This window comes from Moschus berezovskii, chromosome 16 (assembly GCF_049115385.1).
Source record: "Moschus berezovskii isolate FMDL1 chromosome 16, NW_MosBer_1.0, whole genome shotgun sequence".
Lineage (NCBI taxonomy): Eukaryota > Metazoa > Chordata > Mammalia > Artiodactyla > Moschidae > Moschus > Moschus berezovskii.
Window position 1 is genome coordinate 58,613,503 of NC_142475.1, and position 19,392 is coordinate 58,632,894.

Below are 19,392 nucleotides of genomic sequence, written 5' to 3' on the forward strand. Positions count from 1 at the left end.
GAACCGCACTGAGCTGGCGTCCTTAGAAGTGGGACGGTCTCTTAGGTCTTCCTTTAACCAAGGGAGTCCGTGAAAATGATCTTGCCTCTTCTCTCTGTCTCAGAGTTCTTATCTGTAGAGCTACACACAGGGACCTGAGTGTGTCTCTGTGTCTCTGTGTGTGTGTGTGGATGACAAAGGTGAACCAATCAGTGGAGATTGAAAGACTGATTTTAATATTCGGGAAGAAGAGTGAGCTTGGACTCTCACTGCATATCAGAATAACCTCCAGATAAATTAAAAAGCAGACTATCAAGATTAAAACATTAAAGCTTTGAGAGTCCCTTGGACTGCAAGGAAATCCAACCAGTCCATTCTAAAAGAGATCAATCCTGGGTGTTCATTGGAAGGACTTATGCTAAAGCTGAAACTCCAATACTTTGGCCACCTCATGCGACAAGTTGACTCACTGGAAAAGAGTCTGATGCTAGGAGGGATTGGGGGTAGGAGGAGACGGGGACGGCAGAGAATGAGATGGCTGGATGGCATCACTGACTCTGTGGACATGAGTTTGAGTGAACTCCAGGAGTTGGTGATGGACAGGGAGGCCTGGCGTGCTGTGGTTCATGGGGTCGCAAAGAGTCGGACACGACTGAGTGACTGAACTGAACTGAACTGAACGTGAGGTTACCTTTTTATCAAATTTCTCTAACGGAAAGGACCTTCTAAACTTTACAGTTTTTGAAGTAGTCTCAAGGAAAGAAAAAAAAAGAGTGTAAAATGACTGTAAAACATACAAAAATGCAAAACTTATCAAAATAAGCACTTAACTACCATGAAAAAAAATGAGTTTGGGGAAAAATCACAGCTAAGGTTTTTGGTGACTAACTTCCTGACTCAGCACTGCACTCTTGAAAACTGGCAAGAAATGTAGCATATTGAGACCACAAGATTTGAATAAGAGAAATGAACACTCTCCAAAACCTTGAAACTTCCTGAAAATCACCTAATGTAAAGCAATGTCAATTTACTTTCATGAAATTAATACTGAAAAATAAGAATTCACAGAGCTACTTAAGTTTCCAATAACCATGTATAAAATAGAGGAGGGAAGGAAACGCAAAGGGAAAGACTCATGTTCATCATGGAAGCACATCAGTATATTGGGTTAGTCGAACATTTCATTCGGGTCTTCCTATAAGATGTTATGAAAAACCCAAACGACCTTTTTGACCAACCCAATAATTTAAACCCCATCTACCTTACAAAGTGACGGATGTCAGCAAAACATGGCCTTGCCTTGACTTCAGACTTTTGGCCATAACTGTCAGAGAATACATTTCTGTTGTTTCAAGAAACCCGGTAATTTGCTACAGCTCCCACAGGAGGTGAACGTAGCTGCTCTGCCAAACTCGCGCAGCTCCGGGACCATAACCCCAGGATTGATACCCTGCTCCAAAGCCCAGCCTATCAGCTGCTGCCTCATGTCTCAGCGCCTGTGGCCGCTGAGAAAATTAAAGGAGTAGGTTGAGTCCAGCACAGGGTACCACTCGCATAACCAGTAACTGGTGTTAATTTCTAATGGTGTGGAAGGGCTTCCCTGGTGGCTCAGCTGGTAAAGAATCCGCCTGCAATGCAGTGTCCCTGGGTCAGGACAATTCCCTGAAGAAGGGAATGGCTGCCCACTCCACTCTTCTTGCCTGGAGAATTCTATGGAGAGAGCAGCCTGGCAGGCTACACTCCATGGGGTCACAAAGAGTTGGACATGACTGAGCGACTAACACTTCCAATGATGTGGGATTAAATGCTCAGGGCCTAATTTTAAGGGGAAAAAGAGCATGATTTAAACTTCAGTGTAGGGTATGATCGAAACCAGGATTCACACAGCATTCATACATCTCAAAAAATAATTTGAGAAGAAACCAAAGATGGTTGCCTATGGGTGTAGACTAAACAGATGATTCTTTTTTCCTTTTCACATTTTCACATTTTACTCTTCCATCTTTGTCTTCTTTTTCTCTTCAGTGAGCATGCATTACTTTAATTTTTTTTTTTAATTTTGCTGCATTGGGTTTTAGTTTTGGCAGGTGGGATCTTTGTTGTGCCGTAAGGACTCTCCAGCTACAATGCCCAGGGCTCGTTGTCCCACCACATGTGGGATCTCAGATCCTTGACCAGGGATTGGACCCCCATTTCCTTACACTGCAGGGTGGATTCTTAACCACTGGACCACTGGGGAAGCCCTGCATTATTTTATTTGATTTGGTTGGCCCTTTAGAACTCCAGAAGCAGTGTAAAAGCAAGTAACAGATCCTAAAATACAGCAAAGGCCATTAATAATGGCCCACCCAGCTAATCAAGTTCATGCCATGCTTTCCCTTCTTAATCAGAGCAACCAAACAAAGAGAAGGTAATTCTTTTAAAACTGCTGTGCAGAAGGAGTGCCTGCGCCTCTGCCTGCTGGGCTGGGTTGGCTGATGGAACAACCCTAGGAAATTCCTCCTCAGCTGCTCCCTGTGGCGGTGCCCATAGGGACCAGGGCTCAGACTCCAGGGACTGAGAGAATCCTCAGACTAAAGGAGTGCTGCTGACTCAGGGAGCCGAAGGGGTCCAGGACTCTAGTTTCCAGCCCACACATGGTTCAGTTCAGTTCAGTTCAGTTCAGTTCAGTCTCTCAGTCGTGTCTGACTCTTTGCGACCCCATGAATCACAGCACGCCAGGCCTCCCTGTCCATCACCAACTCCCAGAGTTCACCCAAACTCATGTCCATTGAGTCGGTGATGCCATCCAGCCATCTCATTCTCTGTCATCCCCGTCTCCTCCCGCCCCCAATCCCTCCCAGCATCAGAGTCTTTTCCAATGCGTCGGCTCTTCACATGAGGTGGCCAAAGTATTGGAGTTTCAGCTTTAGCATCAGTCCTTCCAATGAACACCCAGGATTGATTTCCTCTAGAATCGACTGGTTGGATCTCCTTGCATGGTTAGGCATCAGGACCACTGAAGGAGCCACAGCAGGGACAGACAGACTCAGATCCCTACAGGTTCACAGCTGGGTTCTTGAAATGGCAGTCAGAAAAATGACTCAGTGGAGATTCTCTCAGACAACGGTGAGTCCAAGAAAGGTAGAAGAAGGGGGTGGTGGACTGAGGAGTGTTCCCCCAAAGTTTACATCTACCTGGACCACCAGAAATAAGGGGCTGGCGTCCAAAGGGGGCGGAGATGGACAGAGCCCGGGTCTAATTTACAGAAAAGGAAATGTTCCAAGTCAAATACTTTCTTGAGTCATGCCCAGTTCACACTCCAAGGGTGACGTCTTCCCATGTTGTATCTAACTATTCTTCAAAGCACTTCCTCTTTCTTCTTGGTTGAGGGTTTCCCAGAGTTATAATCCATACTGTTTTGGGGTTTCCCTGGTGACTCTGTGGTAAAGAATCTGTCTTCAGTGCAGGGGATGCAGTTTCAATCCCTGGGTCAGGAAGATTCCTTGGAGGAGGAAACAGCAGCCCACTTCAGTATTTTGCCTGGGAAATCCCATAGATAAAGGAGCCTGGTGGGCTACAGTCCATGGGGTTGAAAAGAGTTGGACATGACTTAGCAACTAGGCAACAACAATAACACTACTATTTATTTCCATGGCAAGAGTGGTCTAGCCCTCCGTTCTTTGTTTGGGCAGTTGTTTTTTGTTTTTTGATTTTTATTCATTTCAGTTACTTCATAAAGCAAACCCATAAGCTTCAGCTGACTTCATCATTGTCATTGTTACCATCTCTACTCCCACAGCTACCCCTGCCATTTCTACAATTACTGTGTAGAGAGTGGAGAGATATTCCAAATAGAAAGACACAGAGCTGGATCAGAAACCTGAGACTGCTCACCAGACCACATTGCCCCTCTACAGATGTTCATTTTCTGCAACCAATTATCCCAATGCACGCTTTCGGGTTCCTTTGTAATGTGAATTATCAGCCTTATTGATCTGTTGCCTCAAATGGCATTTCGTTAGAGTGCGACACATCCCATCATCATTTGCAGAGGGCCAAGAATCGATAACACTGGTGATGTCCAGGAAATGCGAGGATTAGGGATACGAAAAAGGGAATTGATGTTGCACTTGTACAAAGTGTCTTCAGAAGCTTCCCAGGTGGCTCAGTATTGAAGAATCCACCTGCCAATGCAGGAGATGCAAGAGATGGTGGTTCGATCCCAGGGCCAGTAATATCTCCTAGAGGAGGAAATTCCAACCCACTCCAGTATTCTTCCCTGAAAAAAAATCCCATGGACAGAGGAGCCTGGTAGGCTACAGTCCATGGGATCACAAAGAGTCAAAAGTCAGAAAGTCATGCTAGATAAAAAAAATAAATCATTTGAAGTTTCTTAGGATGTGTTAGACTACATTGTGGCCACCTAGAGAAAAAGAAAATGGACTTCTCAACCAAGCAACATTTCTTTTATTTACATGAATAGCAAAGAGAGATAAGAAAGCCTTCCTTAGTGATCAATGTAAAGAAATAGAGGAAAACAACAGAATAGGAAAGACTAGAGATCTCTTCAAGAAAATTAGAGATACCAAGGGAACATTTCATGCAAAGATGGGCTCAATAAAGGACAGAAATGGTATGGACCTAAAAGAAGCAGAAGATATTAAGAAGAGGTGGCAAAAATACACAGAAGAACTGTACAAAAAAGATCTTCATGACCAAGATAATCACGATGGTGTGATCACTCACCTAGAGCTAGACATCTTAGAATGTGAAGTCGAGTGGGCCTTAGAAAGCATCACTATGAACAAAGCTAGTGGAGGTGATGAAATTCCAGTTGAGCTATTTCAATCCTGAAAGATGATGCTGTGAAAGTGCTGCACTCAATATGCCAGCAAATTTGGAAAAGTCAGCAGTGGCCACAGGACTGGAAAAGGTCAGTTTTCATTCCAATCCCAAAGAAAGGCAATGCCAAAGAATGCTCAAACTACCACACAGTTGCACTCATCTCACACGCTAGTAAAGTCATGCTCAAAATTCTCCAAGCCAGACTTCAGCAGTATGTGAACCGTGAGCTTCCAGATATTCAAGCTAGTTTTAGAAAAGGCAGAGGAACCAGAGATCAAATTGCCAACATCCGCTGGATCATGGAGAAAGCAAGAGAGTTCCAGAAAAGCATCTGTTTCTGCTTTATTGACTATGCTAAAGCCTTTGACTGTATGGATCACAATAAACTGTGGAACATTCTGAAAGAGATGGGAATCCCAGACCACCTGACCTGCCTCTTGAGAAACCTGTATGCAGGTCAGGAAGCAACAGTTAGAACTGGACATGGAACAACAGACTTTTTCCAAATAGGAAAAGGAGTACTTCAAGGCTGTACATTGTCATCCTGTTTATTTAACTTATATGCAGAGTACATCATGAGGAACGCTGGGCTGGAAGAAGCACAAGCTGGAATCAAGATTGCCAGGAGAAATGTCAACAACCTCAGATATGCAGATGACAACATCCTTATGGACGAAAGTGAAGAGGAACTTAAAAAAACCTCTTGATGAAAGTGAAAGAGGAGAGTGAAAAAGTTGGCTTAAAGCTCAACATTCAGAAAACAAAGATCATGGCATCTGGTCCCATCATTTCATGGGAAATAGATGGGGAAGCAGTGGAAACAGTGAGAGACTTTATTTTGGGGGGCTCCAAAATCACTGTGGATGCTGATTGCAGCCATGAAATTAAAAGACGCTTACTCCTTGGAAGGAAAGTTATGACCAACCTAGATAGCATATTAAAAAGCAGAGACATTACTTTGCCAACCAAGGTCCGTCTGGTCAAGGCTATGGTTTTTCCAGTGGTCATGTATGGATGTGAGAGTTGGACTATAAAGAAAGCCGAGCACCGAAGAATTGATGCTTTTGAACTGTGGTGTTGGAAAAGACTCTTGAAAGCCCCTTGGACTGCAAGGAGTTCCAACCAGTCCATTCTAAAGGAGATCAGTCCTGGGTGTTCATTGGAAGGACTGATGCTAAAGCTGAAACTCCAATACTTTGGCTACATCATGCAAAGAGTTGACTCATTGGAAAAGACTCTGATGCTGGGAGAAATTGGGGGCGGGAGGAGAAGGGGACGACAGAAGATGAGATGGCTGGATGGCATCACCGACTCTGTGGACATGAGTTTGAGTGAACTCCGGGAGTTGGTGATGGACAGGGAGGCCTGGCGTGCTGTGATTCACGGGGTCGCAAAGAGTCGGACACGACTGAGCAACTGAACTGAACTGAACTGAACTAGGCAATAACATGAGTATGTTTTAGATGCCTAGCACATGGTAACATATTCATAGAATACACATTGTGAAGAAATGTGGGGAAAACACGTTGATTTTGCCAATGCTCATTTGTGTGTTTCACAAGTCATCTCTGTCTCTGAGACTTGCATCTTCAGATTTTTTTAAACATTTTATTAAGCATTTCATTTTTTTTGTTAAAGTATAGTTGATTTACAATGTTGTGTTAGTTTCAGGTGTACAGCATGGTGATCCATATATAAAAATACACACACACACATACACAAACACACACACATATATATAGGCACATTTTCAGATCCTTTTCCCTTATAGATTATTAGAAAATATTGAGTATAACTCCCTGTGCTATACAGTAGGTCCTTGTTGGTTATCTATTTTATGTATAGTAATTTGTATATTTTAATCCCAAGGAGGCAAGAATGTACAGTGGGGAAAAGACAATCTCTTCAATAATTGGTCCTTGAAAAACCAGAGAGTTCCACGCAAAAGAATGAAATTAGAACATTTTCTCATGTGCTATACAAAAATAACTCAATGAATTAAATGACTTACTTAATAATTATTAACAAATAAATTATTTAAATAACTAAATGAATTAAAGGCCTAAATGTGAGACCAGAAACCATAAAACTTCTGGAAGAAAATAGAGTCAGAATACTCTTTGACATAATCATAGAGGTACATTTTTGGATTGTCTTCTAAGGCAAAGGAAATAAAAGTGAAAATAAACAAGCGCATCTTCAGATTTTGAGATAGACACACCAAGATAGACACTACTTTGGACTGGCAGTCAAAAGTTTTAAAAAATTTCATTGCATTCTACAAAAAGGACTTGGGTTTTTGTGGTTTCCGTGACACGAGTGACTATTAGTAGTAGAACATCTCAGCAGAGACAGGAAAATGGATGTTGCGGGTGTGAACGAAATAAGTAAAAAAGACAGAGCTCAGCTGTTTCAGGATCAATTAAAAATGGAGATGGAACCCCTCTGAATCTAAACCATGACCAAATAGGGTAAGGAGATTTTGATTTTTTAAATCTAATTATGCACTCTGTAGACTATTCCATCACTCCAGAGCCACTTGGCCCCCCTGTGTTTCTATCTTGTGTCCTAAGGCTTATTCCCAGGCTCTCAACTGAAGGATCTATTCCTTTCCCAGGGATCTTCCCAGTGTGGTAGCTCAATGCCAAGAGATGCTGGATCAAGGCCCTGACCCTCTGAGCAGCAACTTCTGTGTCTGTGAAGGAGGAGCGCTGATTATCCTAACTGCACAGAGCTGGAGGAAAGTGAAAGTGAAAGTCGCTCAGTCATGTCCAACTCTCTTTGTGACCCCATGGACTGTAGTCCATGGAATTCTCCAGGCCAGAATACTGGAGTGGGTAGCCTTTTCCTTCTCCAGGGGATCTTCCCAGGCCAGGAATCAAAGAGCTGGAGGAGGACCAAGCAACGAACGAAGCAGTACAATACTTAGAAAACCATCAAGAATTCTGGGCATTCTGATTATTCACAACCCAATCTGCTGCCTTTCTCTGCTCTCATTCCCTAGATCAACAAACTGTGGTGGTGGTTTAGCTGCTAAGTTGTGTCTGCCTCTTGCAACCTTGTGGACTGTAGCCCGCCAGGCTCCTCTGTTCATGGGATTCTCCAGGCAAGAATACTGGAGTAGGTTGCCATTTCCTCCTCCAGGGGATCTTCCCTACCCAAGGATGGAACCTGAGTCTCCTGCATTGCAGCTGGATTCTTTACTGACTGAGCCACCAGGGGAGCTCGAGATCAACTGGTAGCTGTACAAACGCTCTCTCTCCTTTGTGGGGAGGTAAAGATAACCTTTTCGGTAGGCTCCTCATATCCCAAATCCATCCTCTGCCCTGGTGAGTGCTCAGTAGACTATCCCAGTGGGGATGGAGATGGGGCGTTTGTTGTTAGGGCATCAGAACCCTGGTTCCTGTCTACTGTGCATTACTGTGTGATCCTGAGTAAACATAGCCCTCTCTGCGCCACAGTTGCCTCATTGGCATGATTGGGAAGATCTGTCTAAGGGGATCCCTGGGTTGGGTAGATCCCCTGGAGGAGGAAACAGCAACCCATTCCAGTATTCTTGCCTGGGAAATTCCATGGACAGAGGAACCTGGTGGGCTATGTTCCATGGGGTCACAAAGAGTTGAAAACAACTGAGCTCGCACATCTAAATGGATTCAGCTCACTTCTGCAATTTAAGTACTTAATGGCTCATTTAATAACAAGGAGGATTTCAGGATTTACCCAAAACCATTCTTTTAATCTAGAATTGTTGACTTGGAAACAAAATGTTCTTGTATAGAAGAGGTCAGACACTGGATTCACTGGAAACCCTAGTCTGCTTTGTAATGGGGTAGGTCCAGGGACTCCATATCAGCCTTGACCTGGGGCACTGGACTGAATTTAATGCTGAAGCCCTTCAATGCCCTTCTGCTTTCCCAGGAGTCTCTGATTGGCTGACTTCGGACACATCCTTCAGGGGAATTTTGCAGGGTCACTGTGAAATGAAGGAGCTATATGACCCCCAAAATAATGACCACTGGGCAGAGAGAATTCCATCTCTTTTTTCAAAATTAAGTCTAAACTAAGTCTATGATGATGTTTGTGGAATGAATAAATGGGTCGGTGAGGGAATTTGCTTCACTCACTAATACCACTCCACCCTCTGCATCACCCCTCTGACGAACTCAACTCAAAAGAAAGTATCATGCTCCTATTATAGATTAAAGAACTGAGCCCAAAGAATTAAAACAACTAGACCCCAACTTTTCTGAAACCTTCCCTCTTGGTTTTCTCAGCTGATCATCATCACTGAAATAAATTAACATATGAGGAACATAAAACTTGGCGTGGAACAAAGCTTTGGTTCAGAAAAAGCATTTGTCATTGTTGTCAGTGGTTTTTATTACTATTATCTCTAATAACAAGTGTCAGCTCACTTCTGATCCACTTAGTTGAAGCAAGTGTCATGTCCCTCCGTGTGTGTATGTGCGTGTGTGTGTGCTAGTCACTCTGTTGTATCCGACTCTTTGTGACCCCACAGACTGTAGTCTGCTGTCCATGGAATTGTCCAAGCAAGGATACTGGAGTGGGTAGATATTCCCTTCTCCAAGGTATCTTCCCTATCCAGGGATCAAACCCTGTTCCTGTGAAGTCCCTTAATTGCTTAGTGGACTTTATCATATGGCAGGGTTCCTCTGCAGAAGGCTGGCATTTCAGCACCTTCAGTTCACCTTACAAATGTGAGAACAGCCCAGTCTACTTAGGTCAGTTCATAAAGTTACTTCAAACTAGTTAATTTTCATTTTAGAAACAAAAGAGCTTCACACTAGGCAATTCATAATCTTCTCCAGGAAAAGTCAGGGCAGATACAGCCCAGTAACAATCCAATCTTCAAGTCACCAAGAGTTGTTTTGAAAGTAATGCTTATTTTCTAAAAATATACATATTTATGCTCATTACAGAATTTTGGGGAGATACATAAAAATATGGAAAAGGAAATACATATCACATATAACTCCATCTCCCAGAGACAACTATAACGTTTTATTAAATCTCTTTAATATTTATTTTTGTCTATACAATGTCAATACTTCTTAATTTTCTCTTCTTCAAATTCCTTTATGAATGAATCAAGCTTTTACTACCTCATATAAGTAAATATTCACCTCCGGTCTCAACATGTTTTATTATTCAATCTTGTAAGACACTAAGCACATCCGAGAAACATCTTTTGACGTTCTGACATGGAGGGCTTCATAATTTCAAATGAAATTTTCTGGGCAAGATCCATTATTATTTCATAGGGCATTAAGACTTAAAATGTAAACTGTTCACAGCCTTTCCCCGTTCATCAGGAATTACTAAAGGCAGACAGTGAAGACCATGAGCGCTTGATCTGGGCATTAGCAGGTTAGCAGACCCAGAACAGCTTGTTCTGACTTTTCATCTGGAAAGCATCGGTGCACAGGAGTGTCAGAACTGGAAATCAGCATGGAAATAAACTCTCTCTCTTCTACTAGATGAGGACACGAGGTCCTGAGGGCTGCGTGCGCGGCTCTTCTAACACTTATCTCGGGGCACTGTAATTCCTGGTTTGTAGGTCTGTTTCTTGCTCTAGACAGACACCTGTGGGACAGGAACGGTGTCTCACCCATCATGGGATCCCAGGGCTTATCTGATGTCGGGGCAGAGACGCTGCTCAGGAACTGTCTGCCGAACGCTGCTGAGGGTTAGTGGCCTCACATCACGTAGCGGAGGACCCTGGGGGACCAAGGTGGAGACACGTGCTGTTCAGTGAATGTCCTGTGGGCGAATGAATGGGAAAATGGAAGGAAAGAAGGAAGGACTGAGTGGTGGGGAGAGAACTAGGTGAACCTTCCTTACTATGCTAGCATTAGTCTAATTCCCTTCAACCTCTTTCCTCTACACAAATGGATCCCAGCTTCATCAATATTTCTTTTTCTTTTCCAAGTAGTTCATTTTGATTTAAAAAACTTTTTCAGTTTTTAATATTTTTTATTGAAGTGTAGTTGATTTCCAATGTTGTGTTAATTTCTGTTGGACAGCAAATTGATTCGGTTGTATACATTTAAAAAAAATACTCTTTTTGTTATGGTTTATCATAAGATTTTATAAAATATGAGACGAATGAATGTATCTTAAACAGAGTCACAGACACAGAGAACAGACTGGTGGTAGCCAAGCAGCCCTGTAAATGATATTACCTTCCACTTCACCAGGAAACACACTGGCCGTGTTTGGGTCCTGGCTGCATCTGGACAGTCCTCAGCCCCTTCCTGACCCTGGATCTCCAGGCCTGGCTTCCGCCTAGGTAGTGCAGACACCACCCTGCCAGGAAGGGTGTGTGAGATGACACTCCCAGGGCATTGACCCACCCACTCTGAGCTGTGGGTTTATGAGACACCAGCTGGGAGTGAAGAAGCTTGCCAGCAGGCAAGGAGGAAACATGGAACCATCCCAGCCAACTCATTCAGGCCAGGGAAAGAAGCCATGTATCCTGCTTTGGGCCAGGGGGCACAGCAAGGTCACAGAGGCCATCACAGAGCCCTCCTGCCAAGCCGGCTATGGGCTGCGCGCCTTGCAAACCTTACACTTCAGTACGCATAGCTCCTTTGGACAAAGGACGACCATCACCCCTGTTTATCAAGTGGAAAACTGGAGCTCAGAGAGCTCAAGTTGCTTGAGGTCACTCAACTGAGGAGGAGCAAAACCAGATCCCAGCAGGGAGGAAGCTCTTGGAAGAGTGTCTTATGAGCTGGTCCTGCTGGTGGTGGAGTGGTGTGTTTCCCTCTCAGTAAAGAATCTTTTTAAACTGAGGTTTAAGTGCACCTGTGGGTAGGTCCATGGGTACATGTCCTTCTCCTTGAGCTTCGCAGGGTGTTAATATGTGTCATGCGGGAGAAGGGAGTCCACGGCCCAGTAAGTTTGGCTCAGATATGACAAAGCATGTGCCTGCAGATTCCTAGTGTCTGAGTCCTGGTCTCCTCTTCGATTTAAGATCCCTTGTGTTGAGAATGACCATTGAGAATGTGGCCTAAAGTTATTCGTTCAAATGACCAGATTTTTCTTTTCCCTCTTGTAACTAGGAGAGAATATAATGTCAGGGAGTCATGAATGTGTTCTCAGTCCCAAACTTAGTACCCCAAATATTGTGAGTTTGTGAACATCATCGAGAAGAGAATTTTCAATATGATGAGTCTGAGGGGGCTTCTACTTCTAATCTTCATGAAACGAGATGGCTGGTGTTGTTCTCTTATTCAAAAGACCTTCACTGAGCAGTCAGCGGGCATTTGGGGTGGGGCGGAGGGTGGAAGTTCGTGGTAATGTAAACATGAGTCAGCCTCAAGTCCAGATCTGAGGCAATTCATGGTTTAGATGGTATCTCTACTCTAGGAAAGAAAACTATGCTTTGGATAAAACACAGGGCTATAAGAAAAGCACAGAGGGCTGTGAGATGCCAAAGGAAGGAAAATGAGCTTGAAGCTGGGAACTCAAGGAAGGCTTCCTGGAAGAGGAGACATTATCCTAATTTAAATCATTTGCTCTCCTTCTTCTTCTCCTATAAGCAGAGTATATTTCCATGTTCCACCAATGTGAGGTGTGACTTGTGGCCAATGGGATGTTAGTGAGCGTGATAGAGAACAGAGTTGAGTGTGCTTGCTGGTACAAAACTTTTTATTTTTCCTCACACTACTCCTGTCACCATGACCAAAAATAACCATGGACCAGGGAGAATGAAAGATGTGTGGAGCAGACCCGAATCCAGCCTCCTGCTGGGAGCCAATCCTGGTTGGGTACTGCTTAGATCAGCTGATCTCCAGCCAACCTGGAGAAGCATGAGTGAGAAAGAATGTTTGTGGCTTTAAGCCACTGAGTCTGGGGCTGGTGTGTTGTATGGCATTTTTTTGTGGCAATTGCTGTCTAACACAGATAAGCTGGATCTTGAAGGAAGGATATGATTTGGGTTAGGGAGAAGGTAGAGGGGCTGCCAGATGGAAACAGGAAGATAAAGGCAAGACTCGGGGGATTTCAAGCTTGTGGGGAAAACAGCAAATGAGATGGAAAGGGGATTCAATAGATTGAAGGCTCAGAATATTGGAACAACTCCAAACTTTAGAAGATATGATGCCAGTGTGAAATATTCAAGCTTTATACTAAAGAGGATTGTAGCAGGCAGATTAATTCCTCAAAGTGCCTGTAGTAGGCAGACACTTCCCCGAAGACCTTCCTAACCCTCAGAACTTGTGAGGATGTGAGCTGCCATGGCAAAAGAGATTTTCAAGTGTCACTACATTAGTAATCTCGAGATGGGGAGATTATTTTGGATTATCCGAGTGAGCCCAATGCAGTCATCAGGGTCCTTATAAGAGAGAGGCTGGAAGGTCAGAGAAGATGTGTGGCAGAAACAGAATTCGCAGTGATGCCATCAAGAACTGAGGCATGTAGGTAGCCTCTAGAAGTTGGAGAATTTCCCCTGAGCCTCTGGAAAGAAAGCAGCCATGCCTGTATCTTGATTTTAGTCCCATAAAACTGCCTTTACCTCCGATCCCTTAAACTGAAAGATGGTGCTTTTTTGGTTTGTGTTGCTTTGTGTTGCTTCATGTTACAAAGTTTATGACTAAAAGCAGCAAATAGAAACTCATACAGTGATAGGACTTTATACACAGTGAAAATTCTGCTTAGAACTGCATTTTCATATGATTGCTTTATCAAACTGGCATTCATGTTGATAATAAGAATTAATGTCAGAAATAATTATTAACTACTATGAACAGTTTATTATTGTTATTGTTACAGTCCTCATTTAGTATCAGGGGTGGGGGGTGGTTCCTGGAACCAATCCCCCAAGGAAGGCAAAATCCAAGGTTGCTCAAGTCCCTTACATAAAATGGCAGAGTATTTGCATACAACATGCGTGCATCCTCAGCATGACCTCATTTAAACCATCTCTAGATTACCCTATGCACCTCATACAATGTAAGTGCTAGGGACACAGTCACTTATACTTGGCAAATTCAAGTTTTGCTTTGGTGGGCTTTCTGGAATTTTTTTCTCAGTATTTTTCAATCTGTGACTGGTCAATTTGAAGATGTGGAGGGCTGATTATGCTAGAGTTTGTTGATCACTCAGTATTTGCCAGGAAATTTTCTAAGAGCTTTACAAGAGCTAACTCACAACCTCCCTGTGAAACAGGAACTCTGACTGTCCCCAGCTCTCAGACAAGGAAGTCGAGGCTCGCGGAGGAAGCTAAGCACAAAGAGATGCAGCCACGTGGTCAGCATCACTCAGCTCATCTGGCTTTGCACTTAGACATCAAGGGTCAGCGGTGGGGAAGGAGTTGCTAAAGTGGGAAAGGGATTGCAGCCTAAGACAGTGCATTCTGGTCGAGGGTTGTTCCCACTGCTCTTCTGGAGGGTACCACAGATACTGCCACAGGGAAGCAGAGAAAAGCAAAGCAAAGCGAACCAGGGCAAACCGTGACACCAGCAGCTCAAAAGTAGGGGCACAAGGGCGATTAGTCAGCAGAAGGGACCCTTCTGGCGTGAAACCCATCTCAGAAACAGTGATGATCAGAAGAGGCCTGGGTAATGATCCGTGAAAACTTTAACATTTTTAAAAAGAGACTGAACACAGCAAGAAGCAGAAATAAAAGCAGGAAAGCAGGAGAGGAGGATGGGATGGGAGAAGAGAGGGCTGCCCCTGATGTAAGCAACCTTTAGATGGATAAGAAAAAGACGGCTCCTATGGGTGTACATAGTCTTTTCTGTGGTCCCATTGCCTGGTGGGGATGCTTTGTAGAAGTTTCCATCCCTCCTGCGCTCAACCAGGGGCTCTGTGTTGTGCAAACCATAAGACCGTCTTCCACAGCCAAGCTGCAAGGGTGAACACTTGCAGCTCCCTTTGAATTTTGTTGTTGCTTGTTTCTGATAAACTTTTGATTTTAGAATAATTTTAGATTTACAGAGAACTTGGAAAGATAGAACAGAGAGTTCCTATAGACTCCACATCCCATTTTTCGTACTGTGAACCTCTTACATTCTTGTTGGATGTTATCTCTATGAGAATCCCAGTGCCAGCTATTTAATTCATTAAACATAAAATAATATTGAACAGCTACTATGTGATGAGTGCTGGGTCTCGGCAAAATAACAGTGAGAAAGTGGAGAGTCCATTTTTATGTGGTCTACATTCCCATGTAACCCTTAGATAAGGTGGCTTCAGACAGATGATAGATAGAAAAATGTGTGAGAAAGTGGCTGGCAGAGTTTGGGGAGGCAGGGTGGTCAGGGAAATCCTTTTTGTTGAATTGACATGTGAGCTGAAACTCGATTCATGAGAAGGGAAGAAAGCAATTTTCAGGCAGAGGAGAGAGTCAGTGCAGAAGGTCTGGGGCAGAACAAGCTGAAGTGAGAGACCAGACAAGTGTGACCGCAGCACAATGTGTCCTGGCAGGCGGCAGAAGCCAGACATAACCTTGCAGGTCAAAGTCTTCTGAGCCAATCGGATGCTTTTGCAGTCCAGGCTCTTCTCCTGGGCTGTGTGACCTCAAGCAAGTTGCTCAACCTCTCTGGTCCTCGGTGGCTTCTGTATAAAGAGGTGATGGGACAGGGCAACATCCAGAGGCCTTGCAGCTCTGCAGCCAGCAAGATCCTTGCATGTAGTCCACCAGCAAGGCTCGGTGTGTGCTTTACAACTCCACTGGCACCATCATGGCAACAACAGGGGAACGATGCTCTTGGAGTGTGTGACAGAGAAGCCTGGTTGTTCAGCTCCAATACTGTCCAGCTCTGCCCCCATGATAACCCACTCCTCCCCCGCCATCCTCCCAAAGGAGAAAGTCAGGGTTAACATCACTGCAGAAATGAATTCTGGATTTGAGATTCCCTGGGACCAGCAGCTTACTCAGAGGCTCCAAGAAGGGTTGTGAAGAGAAGAGGCACCCCTTACACATGCTCCAGGAACTCCTCAGGATTCCCAGACTGGTCTGAAGAGCCTCTGGGACAGGCTGACAAGATGATGAATGTCAGACAGGAAAGAAAAGAGTTCAAAAGCCAAGGGCTAATTGGGTTGAGATAAATAAACTCTGACTGCAGGAGGCCGCTACAGAATGCCACTGCCCTGAGGTAGAGATAAGCCTGGGAAACAGGAAAGCTTCTCGGACTGGAGTCAGAGCCACATGGCAAGCCGACAGTGGCCATTAGTGGGTGCCGAGTGTGTGCTCTGAGGTGTTCTCACAGAAGCGCCATTAATGCAATACAACCACTATCTTTATTTTTAGAAGGACGTTTCCATTAGGAATATATTCACAGGCAAATCAGAAAACTGGATCAACAAATAGGGTTTGTCTTTTTTTTGCTTTTGCTGTTTTTGCACATGGGGAAAGGTCTGGAGACAGAGGGCTCCTAATTTTGGCTGGGCCGCTTTGACCATGGCATCAGAGACCCAATAACTCTGGGTTCTCTTCTCCACCATCCTTACCAGTTGCCATATTACCTCATATTTGTTGCCTCATGGTTGGAATGTGGCTGCTGTCAGTCCGGCTATCACATCCACTATCAAGACACTCTTATCTGAAAGGGGTTGAATAGGCAAGTAAAACCATGATATTGACTCATTCAAATACAGCCTTGAAGAAACAATTCACACCAAAGACAAAGAGCTGACTCAACGCCCTCAGTCCAAGAGTTTCTGAGCTGGTTGGTCACTGCTTCTGAAACCTCCAAAGGTGTTTTATATCTCACCTGATAAAATTCCTGTAAAAGTCAGAAAAATTGCATTTTTAATTATTAAAAAGAATAAACATTTGGCAAAGGGGCTGTGCTACAGAAGTGCAGGAAGCACAGGCTTTGTGGTAGAATTGTGGGGTCAGGGTTCTGGTTTAATAACCTGAGTTTCAGGTTATTAAAAATTGGATTAGGTTTTCAGACAAGGTCTGCACCAAATATATTCAAATATAAGAACATGCCAATGTTCTTATCTATCACTAACTTGCTCTTTGACCTCAAAAATGTTGCCCAGTCTCTCTGAGGTTCCATTTCTTCATCTATAAATTGAGGGGGAATAAAATGGCATTCTTCATAGGTTCAATAATTAAATACATTTTTTTCTAATTTATTTATTTATTTTTGGCTGCACGAGGGTTTTCTCGAGCTGTGGCGAGCTGGGACTGCTTTCTGGTTGAGGTGCATGAGCTTCTTATTGCAGTGGTGTCTGTCGCTGAGGCAAGCATTGGCTCCAGGGTGTGTGGGCTTTAATTGTTGTGGTGCACGGGCAAAGTTGCTCGAGGCACGGGGAATCTGCCCTGCCCAGGGATTGAACCTGTGTCCTCTGCACTGGCAGGTGGATTCTTAACCACTGGACCACAAGGGAAGTCCTTAAATAGGTTAATACATGTAAAATGCTTTCATTAGTTCCAGTGTGTATGTAGTACTCAGTAAATGTCAGCATTTACACACACACACACCACAATAAGTATCCATGTGCATCTCAAAAACATCCCAGGATTTTTCTCTATTAGAACCTTGAAGTGTACCACGAATGCCCTACTTTACAGATGAGAAAACAGATGGGAAGCAGCTATGTGATCCCCTGAGCGCTCAGAGCTACCAGGTGGCTAAAGTAGGCTAGAGAAAAACCCAGGCATACACCCAGCTTGAAGGCACCTGAGTGTCCAGTGAGCATCTATCCCTAAAAATTCCCTGTAACCTGGTTTCCCAAAACCTTCCATGGAAATAAACATTGGCCAGGAGCATAGATGCTGATTGCAGCCATGAAATTAAAAGACGCTTGCTCCTTGGAAGGAAAGTTATGACCAACCTTGATAGTATATTAAAAAGCAGAGACATTACTTTGCCAACCAAGGTCCGTCTAGTCAAGGCAATGGTTTTTCCCGTGGTCATGTATGGATGTGAGAGTTGGACTGTGAAGAAGGCTGACCGCCGAAGAATCGATGCTTTTGAACTGTGGTGTTGGAGAAGACTCTTGAGAGTCCCTTATACTGCAAGGAGATCCAACCAGTCCATTCTAGAGGAGATCAATCCTGGATGTTCATTGGAGGGACTGATGCTAAAGCTGAAACTGCAATACTTTGGCCACCTCATGCGACGAGTTGACTCACTGGAAAAGACTCTGATGCTGGGAAGTGTTGGGGGCGAGAGGAGAAGGGGACGACGGAGAATGAGATGGCTGGATGGCATCACCGACTCTGTGGACATGAGTTTGAGTGAACTCCGGGAGTTGGTGATGGACAGGGAGGCCTGGCGTGCTGTGATTCATGGGGTCACGGAGAGTCGGACACGACTGAGCGACTGAACTGAACTGAACTGAGGAGCATAGAGCTGCAAGAGCTGCTTGCTTATATTTGCATCATATTTTGGGCTTCTGCGTAATATTTTGTTTTAGGGAGAAAGAGTTCAGCAGCTGAAAAGTAAACACACAGAAGGAATAAGCCACAGAAGTGTCAAGTCACTGGCTTTTCCCCTCCTCCTAACTTTCCTTTTCTGGAAAGTGAAACTCAGAAGGGAGAGGCCGTGTCATTTGATGTCACGGATAGCACCAGAGGCCGGGTCTTCCAGCTGCCATCTCTCCAAAACCCACATCCCCTCTCTGCCTGGGAGCGCCCATAGAGTATTTCACCCTGTTTCATTTGGAGAAAATAGACCATTTTAAACTTCCCCACAGACAGGACTCACTGTGCACCTGTCCTAAACAGCCATGAAAACAACTGCAAATACCAAACTCATGACATAACAAGCTGGCATCCTTCGGTGGGTGGACGCATTTGAAAATGCTCTGCATTTGTGGAATGCTAATAAAATGTGTGCGAGAAATTGCATTTTAAAAGCATCATGGGAGACTGAGATTGCTCTTTTAAGAAACCCTAGGAGGAATCCTTTGATGGAGTAGGAAGGAGAAAAAGCCTTTAACAATGGAATAAAAATCACTCATTTGAGTCTTATAAATCCAGACTGTGCTATACGGTGCTTCCTTGGAGCATACTGCTCTTTATGTGTGCAGCATATGCCTGAATGCTCGGAGATAAATCAGTAGGATAACCATGGCTGAAAAGCCACAGTGCCCTCTCCTACCAGCCCCCTCTCACCTACTTACTCCCCACCTCTCCTGGCCCTCACAAAAGAAAACTATCTCCACCCCTAAAATATCTAAGTAAATGAGGTCAGGGTGATTTCAAGCAAGGAGAACAGATTGGTGACCAGGAGACCTGCGTTCAAGCACTCTGATTTTTAGGCACCCCATCCCATCACCTCTCTGATACTCGGTGTCTTCATCTGTAAAGCAGAAATAGTATCTGCTCAACTGAATTTCGGCAACCCTTTGAGGAATCAAATTAGATGATGAATGTAAAAGCGTTTATCAGAACGATGCCAGCTCAGAGGGAGGAGAGAACACAGGCCTCAGAATGAAGCTGCCCTCCCTTCTCCTGCCCCCTTCCAAGCAGTCAGCCACCAAGTCCTACAGAATCTACTCAATTAAACGCCCTCTATGTGTTATCTCCTCTTCTCCACCTCTGTGGCATGGCCCTAACTCAGGCTCACCTCAACTCTCACCTATATTATCAAAAAAGCC